General features: G+C 50.5%; 1 protein-coding gene across 1 annotated transcript in view; it reads right to left on the bottom strand.

Annotated features, from left to right (window-relative positions):
• Nucleotides 1-13,344, bottom strand: part of LOC133268612 (regulator of G-protein signaling 16-like) — a 427,729-nt gene that overhangs the window by 128,140 nt on the left and 286,245 nt on the right. The window lies entirely within an intron of this gene.

Here is a 13,344-nt window from a genome sequence, read left to right as displayed (position 1 = left end):
GGGATGCTGCAGCCTGGGAGGAGCAGGGTGGTGGGTGGCACCACCAGGATGCTCTCCCAGCCTGGGATGGTGCATGCTGGCAGGCTGGGTGAGACACATGGAGAAACCCTGTGGAGAAGAGAGGGTAGAGATTGTTCCAGCCAAAACACTGTGGCTCGGCAGCCCACTCGTCCCTGCCTGTGCTGCTGGGGACTGTCTCCCTCCCCAGTGCAGGATGGGGTGTTAGTCACACACCACTGGCATTAGTCACGTTGGGAGGTGTGCCGGGGCCATGGTGATGACGGCCGTGCGACCTGGGAGAGTTGTAGGTAGAACCTATTTTTAACAAGGATTGCTTTGGACCCAGAGGAGGTCCTGGTGTGACAGCCCCTGCAGGGTCCCAGCACACCACAATGGTTGGGTGAACCATGGCAGGAGCTGCAGGAGACATGGGTGGGTGCAGCCCAAGGTGAGCACCCATGAGCTTACCCCTTCCTGCACTGTATGACAGGGCTGTGCCATTGCTTTAAGGCTGGCTGGGGTGAGGGGCTTGCTGCCTATGGCTTTCCTGGAGGGAAAACTTACAGCTGAGTTAGAGGCAGCCTGGGGATGCTGAGAAGCACCAGTACTTCTATACAGGTTTGGCTGGTGGATTGAACCCCTTGTTCACTGCCATGCAGTGCTGTAAGCAGGCACTTGGCACAGGAGCAGGTCCAAACCCTCTGCATCCCTACACGTCACACTGAGGGGATGCAGTGGTTCCTGGGGTGAAGCACAGCAACAAGGATGGGTGAAATCAGGCCAGGTTCTATTAGGTTTAGGCTGTGAGCATTTGTCCATCCTGCCATTCCTAGGTAAGTCCCTTTAGGTGACATCCTGGTGGCTGCACTCTTTGCGCTCTCCTCAGGCAGTGTGCACCCAGCCCGTGTTCCCGTACCCTGCTTAGCACCCAAGGGCAAAGGTGCAGGTTTTCTCTCTTAAATAACAAACTGCTGAGGTGGTCAGCTGAATATGAAAGCAGCAACGAGAGACCTTGATTCGTGTTGTCCTTTTGAAAGGAGACACAATAGAAATCTCCTGTGGAAGTTTTTTTTGTTTCTTCCCCCCTCTTCTTGACTTAATTCAGCATTTGCAGTGCAGAAAGTTTCTGGGAGATGGTGTGAGGCTGGTTCTGCTATGGGGTGTTTTGGTGGGTGTTTTTTTTTCCTTGCTAGAGTAGCTTTAGGAATTTATCATCACTTCTCTGGTTTTGGGCTTCCCCCCTCCCCAGCATATGGAAGTAGCAAGCTGGGAATAAATGTGATCCGTTAGTTCGAGCAGGCTGTATGTACCCAGTGCTCCACGGCTTGCACCAAACTGTGATTTTTATAAACACTTCATACTGGCCTCATGTTAAAGCTCCTGTGGGCTGCAGAGAGCACTCGAGCCTCTTTAGAGGATGCATTGCTTGGTGTGTAGCATCCTTGGTCAAAACCTGCATGGGGGGTTAGGGTATGCTGTGGGTCTGTGCCTGTAACACTGCTTCCTGGGCTCCAGGTGTGCTGGGCCACATTTGAACCAAAGAGCACGCTATAGTCATGTACTTAGTGCTGCACTTCTCATCCAGGTTGCTCACTCTGACTTTCAAATGGGATGGGGAAGCCAGTTGGCAAAAGGAGGTTCACCCAGAGATGCTGGCTTAGCTCCTGGCTATTTGCTGGGGTGACATGGGAGACCCTCAGCTCTTGGCAGTGGGGTGAATATCTGGGCTTGCTCTTGGACCTGCACCAGGGTACAGGTGATTCAACAATTTGGCTGGAGATCCACTGTGGCTGAAAAGAAACTGTGAGGAGTTTCTGCAGAGGGGTAGCTTGACTGTGTCAGGTCTGTGTCTAGAAATCCCTCAGTGACTGCATGTGATCTGCAGCCAGCCTTGCCTCCCTGACATCTCAGGGATGCTGATTGCTTGGAAAGTTTTCTGTGGACAGCTTGAAAATGTCTTTGTGCACTTGCTGGTGTTATTGAGCTTTGCTGCTGAATTTCTCAGGCCAGGTTTTCTGTGCAAAATAAAAATGAATGTGGTGGAAATGAGCCACAAACGTGCTTGTGGGTGTGAGTGGGTGCTCCATCAGTCTGACTTGCAGTCAGTGTTGGGTGACACAGAGTAGCTTGGGAGGCACAGGAAGGGTGAATAGTGAGAGCACTGCAGATGTGTATCCCTGGTGAGCGGCTTGTCTTGCACAGAGCAAAATGTGGCCTGTGTGCACAAGGCTGGGGAGATGTCCTGAAGGTGTGGGTGGGAGGTGGCTCATGTGGGGTGTCTGCTCTGGTCTTTGCTTTGCTGGTGAAGGGGATGGCCCATGTGTAAGAGTGGTTTTGGCTTGAGGGTGCTCAGTGCTGGACATGTAGCTTCCTTCTTTCTCTGTGCCTTGTGTGTAGCATGATGGGGTTTTAGTACAGCCGCAAACAGACCAACAGGCACTGGAGGAAGGCTGGAGACCTCACAAGTGGTTCTGTTGGTGGCTAACACATAAACAAGGGTTAAACCTGTTTTAAACCCTAGATGTTATATGGGAGTCATGCATCAGCTCCAGCCTGGGAAGGGTAAATGTGTCAGTGTGATACCCTGCTCGGAGGGGTGAATTTCGGGTGCCACTTGGAGGAATGGAGGTATGGGGCTGGAAACCATGAAGGATGGTTTCTTGGATTGCCCCAGCTTGCTGGAACATCTTGCTGGTGCTCTGAAGCCTGCCAGCAGATGGTGGATGGCTGGCATGGGAAATTCAATGGCATTAAGCTATTTAGGAAGGAGTGAGTGGGCAAGAGGAGAGAGGGGGAGTGACACTGCCAGAAATAGCTTTGCCCATTTCCGAGTTGCCAAGGTTCTGAAAGCAAATGGTCCCCGCTGGTGTCCAGCATGAGCATGCATGAGGAGTGATGGTGAGGGGGGACAGTACTGAATTACACAGCAGTGCCGGACGGCCATGCCATGCCGGAGGAGAAGCCCCCGGGTGGCTGTGTGCTGTGTGACATACGCCGGCAGTCTCGCACTGCCGGTCCTCAGCCATCCTTGGGATGTCTACAGAAATTACAGATGGTAGTTTTCTAGTGTAAAAAATGTTGTGTGCCGCCTGTGGAAGAGCCTTGTCTGCCTTCCTGGAGACAGAGAGTGACGGATGGAGGGCCACCGATTATCAGCCGCTCGCATGCTATCGCAATGTGATCCCTGATGTTTGCAAATATGGTAAAGTCCAAGCTCCAAGCACACACGCTGCTGTAAAAGGGCCAATTTGAGGATAGAATTATGAGCTAATTCAGCTCTCAGGCATCGTTTCAGTAGAGAGAGATGGGGCTGACAAGTGAAGCAGTCAGTTTGGGTCAGAGCAAAGTTCCTTCTAGCTTTGTGCCTGGTCTGACTGCTCGCTGAGGACTGTGGAGATGCTGAGCTGGCCTGGTGTGCATCTTAAGAAATACAAGGAACAGCGTAAGAAATCAGACGTACATCATTCTTTCCCTGCTGTATCTTCTGAGGCTCTGGCTACTGGTAGCACGGAGCTTGGAGACTGCAGCTGGGCTGTTATTCCTGGGTTTACCTGCCATTCTTTCTTCCGTGAATTAATCTCATCCTTATTTTGAGCTCATTTTCAGTGTGCTTAAGGTCCCACAAAGCAGCTATCTGGCAGGAAGGTTGCTTTGGTATAAATTATTCTGAGTAATATGCTTCAGAGGGATGAAACAGCAAGGATGAAATAATGCCACAAATAAAGAGGTAAAGGAGGCAATCGCAGTATTAACAGCTCAATGCCAGCAATTGTAGCAAACTGATAAAAGAAGGGAAAGCAGAGCTGGATGAGCTCTCGCTGAAAGAAGAAACATTTCGAGGAGGAGAGGGAGCCCGATGATGTGGTGGTGGCTTTGGGCCAAAGGGAGGTGCTGAATTGCTGGCGTTAACAAAGCAAGGCAGACAGTGTGGGTGCTAAGCATCACTGTTGCTGGGGTCTGGGGAAGGAATTTGCACCAGGAGTAGGGGACAAAGCTGCACTGCTGGAGGAAAAGGAGGCTGCTGATGGTGGCTTTGGTCCAGCTGCATGTATCTGAAAGAGCAATGCCTAAAAATGCCATGCCCTGTGCCTGTCCTCTTGCCCAGATGGTTTCCAGAAGCCCTAACCTTTCACTTGGCACCTTAGTGAAATGGCTAGGCTTGTCTGTGCCCAGGCTGGCTTGCCCACGGTGCTCAGCTGGGTCTGGGAGCATGGCTGCCTTTAGGAGCTGGAAGGAAGCACCCAGGCTTTCCCAAGGGATTTGGTGGTGTTCCCTAAGGAAGAGAGGGGCCCCTAGGACCAGGCATGCATAAATTTGGTGGGAGGTGAGGACTGGATGCTTGCTGAATCCTTGGTATTAGTCCTGGTTGTGAAAAAGTAGGATTGCTGAAATGGTCTTTTTAGCTCCCCATAAATGTTTGTTTGTTTTCCTTCCATCTCCCATACTGTAAGTGACTGATGAGAAACGGCTCAGGGGATGAACTCTGTGTGTGTTGGTCAGCTTAGAGTGGCTGAGCGTGGCAGGGACAGGTGAGGATGAGGAAGCACAGGGACTGGTCCAGGTTTTTACTGCTGAGCAGCCATGTATAGGACATGCTCTCCTACCCAGAAGGAAGCAGGTTGGGGGATCCACAAGGCCTGATTTCTGCATCTTTTATGTTGACAAGAAAGAAATATGTTTTTATTGTCTGTTTATCCTGACCTGGCTCAAGCCAGGGTAAGGTAAAATGCAGATCTGCTTGGGTCTCCACAATGTGCAAGGTAAACAGGGTTATAGAAGCCATGAGTGAAGGAGCAAAAAGAAAACTTGCCTTTCCTCCTCTGAGATTGAATCACGAGGGTCTTGCTCCGTTTATCCAGTGATATGGGCTGTGCCTTGCCCTTGTGCTTGTGGCTGAAGCTGGTGAGGACCTTGCAGCAGAGGATGCTTGGCAGAATTTCTTCCCCAAGTCTTCAGCACAGCAGGACATACTTATTCTCTATTCCCTTCCCTTCTTCACTGTGCAGTTTGTGCAAGAGGCTGTCTTTTTTCTTTCTTTCTTTTTTTTTCCCCCCACAAACAATAATACCTTTTCAGTGAGTCTTCGCACGTAATGAGAACAAAGTCAAAGAAGAATAAACTCCGCCATCGCTCACCTTTAAAGCATCCCTTTGTTTTAACCTCTCAGGGGTGCTGTGACTCCTTGTGCCAGGAATCTGATGTTTGCATGATCATATAATTGCCTTTGCGGGTCTATTAAGTAATGACACACATTGTGGTTTGTGAGTCACCTTAGCAAAGGCACCGTTGGAAATGAGAACTTCTCCCTGGCTTTGCCAGGTTAAACAAGAATTTTGTTATTTTTGTGAAGTTTCCCGGCTGGAGAGAAGAAGGGCAGTCTGAAGGAGCTGCTGCTGCTGAGTCCAGTGTGGGGTGAAATGCAAGGAGAAAGCCCAGAAGGCTATCCTGGGAGATGAGCCTGGAATGTTGCAGTTTGAGGCATGTGTGTGTGCTTCCTGCTCCATTCCAGCAGGCAGTACCTGGCTAAGCCAGACATTTTTGGAGAAGCTATAAGCTGTAGCATGAAGCCAGAATCAGGGTGTGTGCTGGCAATGCTTGGAAGGCATTGGGTGCCATTCAGACCCACAACCCAGCAGCCCAGACCAAGCAGCTCCCAGGATCAGTGTCCATCTTGGGATCACATGTGCTCAGCCCGCCTCAGTACTGAGGAACAAACTTTTCCTGGGGTGGTGCTCAGGAGGCCTGGATGTTTCATGTCTCACTGTTTTTCCTTCTGTATTTACATTTAATCCTCTTTGCATCCACGGTTTCAAGCTGACCTGGGTTTCTGATTCCCTGCATCAAAAGCAATACCTTGTTCTCAGCCTCTTCCAGTGTGCTGCCTCATTTCAGGTGCTCTGGAGCAAGGAGCAAGGGCTGGTTGCCAGCAGTGTTTCCCAGAGACCGGTCTATTTATTTTTAAAAGCATTTTCTTTCTCTGTTGCACAGCAACTCCAACACACCCTGGCTGGTGCTGGGAGCTCTTGCTCCTCTCTATACATTGGCAATTCTTGCAGCTGCTGAGAGTGATGGGGAACGATGGCAAACCCTGATGTCACTTGGGATCAGTTGTCCTCTTTGAAACAAGCTAGCTGAGGCTGAGTTACAGGGCTGAGCAGCACAGCTTTCCACAGCTTTGGGTGCTGGAGCAGCTGGGTGCCATGTGCAGAGCCAGATCTGCTGCTGCGTGCTAATTAAAGCATAAATTCAGGCTGTCCTTGGGGATGGTGTTGCTTTGTCTGTGACTACCTGTGTGTGCTGCTCTTGGCTCACCAGCTATCCAGAGAATGGTGGGCTGGGACGTGGAAGCACTGCTCTCCCCATGTCTGTGGCTGGGTGAGGGCACAGTTCCATACATGTACTTTATGTTGGTGCTGTCTCTCTGTTCTGCACTGCAGGAACGATAGGCAACCCAGGGGGAACACTGTGCCTTTCGGAGGAAAACCTCCTTGCGGTGGGAGCCGGAGAGAGGAGGGCAGCTTCGAAGCGTGACTGCTTGCACAGTTGTGCTGGAGCAGAGTTATATTCCTGGAGGGTGGCCCAGTGATTGCAGCTGGAAATTTTCTTAGGAAGTCCTGTCTCTGCCCTTCTTTGGAAAGCAAACTCTTAAGGGCACGCTCTTTGGCTATGTGTATGTTGTATAGCTTCAAGCACTACTTGTTTCTAGACACTGCTGTTGTGCAGATCACAGCTTGCTTTCCTGTCCCCAATTATTCCTATTGCCAGATTTGGTCCTGGCTGTTTGCAGAGCAGCAGTGCTGTGCTAGGTGAGCCAAAGCCCAGCAGTTGCCCACCAAGGTGATACCTCTCTCCTTGGCCCTGCTGGGTGGAAGGGAAGGAAACGCTGTGCAAGGAAGGGAAATGCTGAGCTGTGTTGGGCATTGTTCCACATTCCCCATCTCTGCCCACAGCCAATGGCACACATGTCCTCAGATCTGCCTGTGTTCATTTCCTCTGCCCTCCGGGGAGCTGGGATGCCCGTGTGGGTAAGTGCTGGTGAAGGTCTGATATCAAGGGTGACATGTTAAAGGCATGAAGGGTGTGAGATAAGGGGTACCTTGCCTTGAGATCCAGAAACATCTGCCCGTTTGGTACTGAGGGGCACAGGAAGAGGTGAAGATATGAGACCGTCTCAGAGGTGATGCTGGAAGAAATCTGGGGGTTGGGTGGTTTGTCAGGACGGGCATTCCCAGTCACCTGGACACCTTGCTGCCCATGCCTGGAGCCACCCTATCAGTGAAATGTCAGGCCAGCCAGAGCCCTGTCTCTCACTGCTACCCCAGCAGCATTTTGCCTGTCCCTGACCTTGCCCTGAAAGCATCCTTGGGGTTGGGCTTGCTGCATCCAGCCAGCACCTGTGCCAGGTCCTGCTCCTCTGGCAGTCTCTGGCTCTCCTGCCTCTCTGCTGGAGATGGAGGGCTGATTTCTTTGATGTACATTTATATAAATAATAGTGGGGTTGTTTAACATTTGCTCTTAAAGGAGAGATGGGATTATTTCATGTTTTGGTATTCTTAAAGCTGATTCCCCTGGGAGCGGGGCTCTGCAGGAGGGCTCCTGTACCTCGGGCTGTGCTATCCTATTGCTTGCACAGGGGGAGCCCTCGCACCCACCTTGGGCTTGCTGGCCTTTGAGGTGCCTCCTAATTGGGATGGGATTTGAGCAGCAGCCTGGCCCATCCAGGCTCTGTGTGGCTTTTCCTGGAGAGCAGAAGCAGTTCTCAGGCCTGGGAAGCTTGCTCACCGCTGGAGCATCATCTCAGTGTGAAATCCCTGGTGTGGCAGAACAAAAGCTGTTTCCCAGACAAAAGGTTGAGTGATGTCTAGAGCTGAGGCATCTCCCTGGCCTCAAACAGCCCTTGGGTATTATTTGGAGCTGTGCTCTTTTCTCCATTTGATCTTTGCAGTAGTTCCAGGGGTCTTCGTTGTAGTGTCTTGACACAGTGAAGGCCCAAAAAATTGTTCATTGCATGTGAATGGGAGATGAGAAATTAGTGTTTTCTGAGAAATGAGCCAAGTGGCATTTCTTTGATTGCGCCATGAGTGCCCCAAAGAGACTGGAAGGCCATGTGCAATGCTGCCTTCCCCCCACTCTTCTTTACTGGGATGTCTGACCTGACCCTTCCACCTGCACTTGTTGCTGAGGTAGGAATAGGTCTGTGCAAGGAGCCTTTGTCTGTAAATGTCTCTTTTATTTTCATTCTTACCTTGCTTAAGTCTCTCCATTGCTGGTGTTGTACAAAGCTCCCAAGCATAGGATGCAGCTCTGGCTCTTGCTGGCTACTAAGCAAGTACTGGGGCTGCTGGGAGCAGCTCTTCCCAGCAAAGCCACAGCAAACCTGCCGGTGGCAGGGACAACGGGAGAGGGTTTAATCCAACAGACTTTCCCCCAGTAATAAATGACTCGACTTAAAATAGCTCACCCTCACCAGCTGGCTCCTGCAGCCACGCTGCTGCACAAACCAAGCTGCTACATTTGCTGCAAGTTGAAGGAGCTGGAGAACTAGGGGGATCCGGAGCTGGTTTGAGCGGTGCTCACTCACCACAGCATCCATGCTGCTGTGAGGGGAAGTGCACGTGGTGGGAGAGGAAAAGGCCACGAGGATGAATCAGGCACTTTTGCAGCCCATCTGTCTCTGTTTGGAGGGGCCCCACGCTGAATTTTTTCCTGGCACTCTGAGGTTTCGTGCTCTGCTTAGCTGCACTGCATGAGCTCTCCTTCTACCCTGGAGCAGGGACTAATAATTAGCAGCTTGGGGTAAGCACAGCTCAGAAGAGAAAAGCAGATAGCGTTTGATTGTCCTGAAAATCATGTGGACTCTCTGGCCTGGGAGAGGCAAATTAGTGAGCCAGAGGGAAGGAGTGGCAAGGGATAGATTAGAAGCATCCTTATGCCCCAGGATGGATTGGGGCTGAGATATCTGAGCATTGAGTTCCCAGGGACATCATCCAAGCTTAGGGAAGAGATGTCCCCTATGGGCTGGCGAAACATAGAAATGCTGCCTGACTCGGGTTGTCCCCAGGATGCTTGAGGGCAGCATGCTAGATGCTCTCCTATATATACACATCTTCCTGAGGGTTTGCTCTTGTCCCTTATGTGCTCTCTCCTTGCTCATTCAGGAGAGAGGAGGGACACCTGCTCACAAGGGGAAGCAGCAGCATCAGAGCAGCTTCTTACTCGATGCTGCTGTTGAAATCATCCCACAAATCCCCAGGGAAGGCTGCTGGGCTGATGGACCGTGGTCAGAGGACTGGCAGCTTTGCTGCTTGTTGCATTCACCACAGCCAGTGTTTGTCCATCCTGGGCTGAGGCCTTGTGTCCTCTTCAGGAAGGGGTTTCTGCCTCCCTGCTCAGCTGGGGCTTGTGGCAGTGCTGGAGCTCAGCACTGGTGCTGGACCATTGTGCTTCCTGGGGAAGAGCAGTCCCCACAAGCCAGCACAGCATTAAGCCTTTCTGCTTTATCTCTGGGGGTTTGGTGAGGGTTATTCAGATAATGGAAGAAAAGAGCTCACCCTGAGTCTTAAGTGCTCAGTGTAGTTATTATGGTAATGCTTGGCTAAAGACTTGATTGCTGCCATTGTAACACAAACACATACACTGAGAAGACCCCTAAAAGGAATTTCCTCTTTGTAGGTCAGCCATGCTGCTGGAAACCTGCTTCTCACTGCAGCTCTTTATTAGTTAAGCAGCTACTAGAAGTTAAAAATGAAGTATGGTGTGGGAGTCCAGGGTCTCCTGCTTGCAGAGGCTGTGTGCCTTGGTTGTGGTATGTGGTTTGGGTTGAGATAATGGGGTTGAGTCACTTGTCAGTGTGTGGTTGTCTCTCGAGGATGCTGCAGAGGACCTGTGTGTGTCTCCTCTTCCATCACTTGTCCTCTCGTGCAGATGTCTTGAAAATGCTGTTCTCAGTGGTTTGTGGGCTGGGATGCTGCTCTGGGTTGTGTCCCTTTTCAGCCCATGTTGCCAAGGGGCAAGAGACGCTCGCTGCACTGTTTGGCTGTGATTAAGACCAGTGTGGGAGGGGATGGATGGATGCTGGGTGCAATCCCTCTAATGAGATCCCCATTAGACAGAGTGAGCTCAGGCTGTGCATTGGCACAGCTGGGTGTTCTGTGTCCTTAGATGTGCCCTGGGTTCTGCTGGAAGCTGTGTGCTGCTCCCAGCCACCATGCAGGTGAAAGCACAAGTGCCAATGCTTTAACAGCTAAATATCCACTCTCTAATTCAGTTTGGCTGCTCATGGTGCCCTGTGGCCATGGTTTTATCTGGATGACTTCTCTGCTGCAGGAGCAAACAGTAAATTTCCTGACTGTTACTACTTTTGGACTGAAATTTGGGAGATAAGAGCCTCTAGAAACTTCATTTTCTGGTTTTGAAAGGCTATGTGTCACAACAGCAGTTGTTTCTCAGCTCTCCTGTATCAAAGAGTGGCATTGCTCTGCAGTAACGTCCTCTGCTCCTGCAGAAGTTGGGTGAGTAGAGGGGCAGTGGGGACTGCCCAGAGCCCTGTGTGGGTCTATGCCATGTTCTTACCACATCCTTCTCATGCAACCAGGGATATGGATAGTGAGCGTCAGCCAGAGTCACCTGTGGGAAACCTCACAGGGGTGTGTGGGCTGTTGGGCAGGTGGATATACTGTTTTCTCTTTGCTTTTTTAAATTATTGTCATGAAAGAGCTGCAAAGACATTTTCTCTCTGGCTGTTAACAGGGAGCTGTGTGGCAGCCTGGGTTCATTCCCATGCAAAGGCTGATCTGCAGCTGGAGGGGTTCAGAGGCAATGGTATGCACCCTAGTTGTATGTTACTAAGCAAACCTGGGGTGGAGATAGGTCTGCTGGCTGGCTCTGTGGTCCCAGCTCTGGTCATGACCCGTTCCCAAGCTGTGGGTTTCCACCGATGGGATCAGAAAATAACTCTGTATTTTAAAACCAGCCATGTGTTGGCTTGCTGTAGGTTTTTGCCCTTTTCAGGAGGCAGGGCTGGCAATTAAACAGCAAAACCAGACAAATGTGGTGTTTTTACCAGTAATTCAGATTATATGTAAAAATGTAGCAGGTTTGTTTTCAGTGCAAGGGGGAGACCAAAGGCTAGAAGATGGGCAGACACCCTGATGTCAGATGCTTTGTACGTGGCGCCTTGCATCCTGTGAGCGCTCTAGTTAGCACATAGCCTCATCAGCTTTCCTTAACAAAATGTTCTGGCATCCTCCCGTCTCTGCTTGTCACTTCTCTGGAGGGAACGTGGCTTGTTCTGCTGGCAGTGTAAGCCTTGTTTGCTTAGGTGGAAGCAGAGCTAATGATTTCTATTTATTTCCTCAAACTTTCTTGGTGTTTCATTTAAGGGCTCTGCTTGAGCTTTTTCATTTGCCTCCAAGCCTGGGAACCACCGGTGTCCCTGGAGCAGGTCCGGTGGGAGATACGTTGGTAGGCATCAGAAGAGCCAGTGTCCGCATGTATGCTGAAGCTGCTCTTGGGATGTGTCCTTATTTGCCCTGAGATAATTGTCCTTGGGGCTATGCTGTGGCCGAAACCCAGAGTGCTTGTGCTTGGTATACAAGAAAGGCTCCAGTTCTCCCCAAGGAAATGCTCAGGGAAGAAACAGGGCTGCAGAATGGCTGTTAAAAAAAACCCAAACCAAACCAACAAAACAAACCCAAACCAACAACCACCACCGCCAAAAAAGCCCAACCAACCAACCAAACCCACCACCCACAAAAAAAACCCACACCAAAATGCAAAATCAAAAAATGCCCAAACCCCCAAAGGAAAACTGGTGTGGCTGAATGAGGAGTTAAACGTTAGCAGGGGAGCATTGAAAATGAGGAAAGCAACATGAAAAGAAAAGGCAGAAGTTGGAAAAATTATACATTATAAAGAACTGATTGAAAAAGTAATTAATGCTCTAAAAAACAAACCTCACATGGGTAAGCAAAGTAGTGAAGAATCTGTTCATAGCTTTCAGTGGGAGCAGCCAAACTCTTGTCAATGTGCTAATTAACTTGCCAAGGCTCTTACTGGCAGTTGCCTTTTTCTTTCTGGAGACCTTGCTAAGGGGTGAGTATCCCTTGGGTTGGTCAGGTTTAAATTCAGGGGCAACTTTAAGCACTTCATATTTGTCATGCAACACCACAGACTCGAAGGAGGTGGGATGCTTCCATGGCTGGGATGTGCCCCTCTTCCTCTGTGGCATGGGGATGTCAGGCTTGTTTTGGTTCACATGGGGGCCATGCTCTGTTTTATTCCCCCAGTTACTCTTCATTTTTATTTTTTTCCTATATGTAATTTACTTTTTACTCCTGGTGTGGTGATTTCCTAGCCTTTCTCCTGACTGCCATTCTCATCTCCCTGCTTGTTCTGGAGGAGGAGTTCAGGTGTCTCCAAACACCCTGTGGAGTGGTTAGGATGAGGGATCCGCTCAATTTGTTACATTATTATGTACCTCGTGGGAGGGTTAAACTCTCTTTTCCCTTGCTGAGTTGTTTCCTCCTGTGTCAGGGTTGCGGTTAGGAAGGCCATGACAGCCCTGGTGTGAAGCACCTGCTGCCTTGCTCTTTTCCATCATCCCCTCTTTCACCTCCATTGTGGGTAAGCACTGGGGGAGGAATTTGAAGAACTGATGGAGTGAAGCCCTTTCCATAGCAGTAACATGCAGAATGGCACCTCTCTAACGTTATAATAAAGCATTTCACCATGACAAGGCTTTGGGTGTATTCTCAGATACAAGCATCTCATGTCTGTAGAGCGCTGTCTATTTTGCTTAGCCAAGGAGCGTTGCTCTAAGCGGTGCTGCTGGCAGCGTTCCTGTGCCTTTTGCTCCCATGTGCAGCTCTTGAGTCAAAGCCACACTGATATTTTCATACCCAGCCTCCTAAGCTGCTGCCTGCCCATCATCCCACCTGCGTGGGGTTGGACAAGGGAGGTGGACCCTCCAGCCACGGATGCTCCAAAGCTGTGCCCCCCCCGGGAGGCAGCTTGCAAGGGCACTGCACCCTCTGCTGGCACGCGTGCCCCTTGCACGGCCCCTGAGAGCCGGCAGCGCTGGATTCCTGGTGGATGCATGGCTGCCAGCTGGGCTGGATAGGGAGAGCCCCGCTCTGTGTTACGGGTTGTGTTTCCAGCATGGCTGTGCCATGCCAGTCCCTTTAATCCCTCCCAACCCTTCACAAAACCAAAAAAACCCAAACCAAACCAAACCAACAACAACAAAAAAAAAACCCAGCAGAGAAAAATCCCAAGCAACCAAAACCAGCACAAGGGTGGTTTGACCCAGGTCTGCTGAGTCTCCTCTTTTCCCACCTGTGGGAT

This window comes from Pezoporus flaviventris, unplaced genomic scaffold (assembly GCF_033815535.1).
Source record: "Pezoporus flaviventris isolate CSIRO_AGI_PZ_B2104156 unplaced genomic scaffold, CSIRO_AGI_Pfla_v1 ptg000013l, whole genome shotgun sequence".
Classification (NCBI taxonomy): Eukaryota; Metazoa; Chordata; class Aves; order Psittaciformes; family Psittacidae; genus Pezoporus; species Pezoporus flaviventris.
Note: the sequence above shows the minus strand (reverse complement) of the source record. Positions and strands in the feature narration are given on the sequence as shown.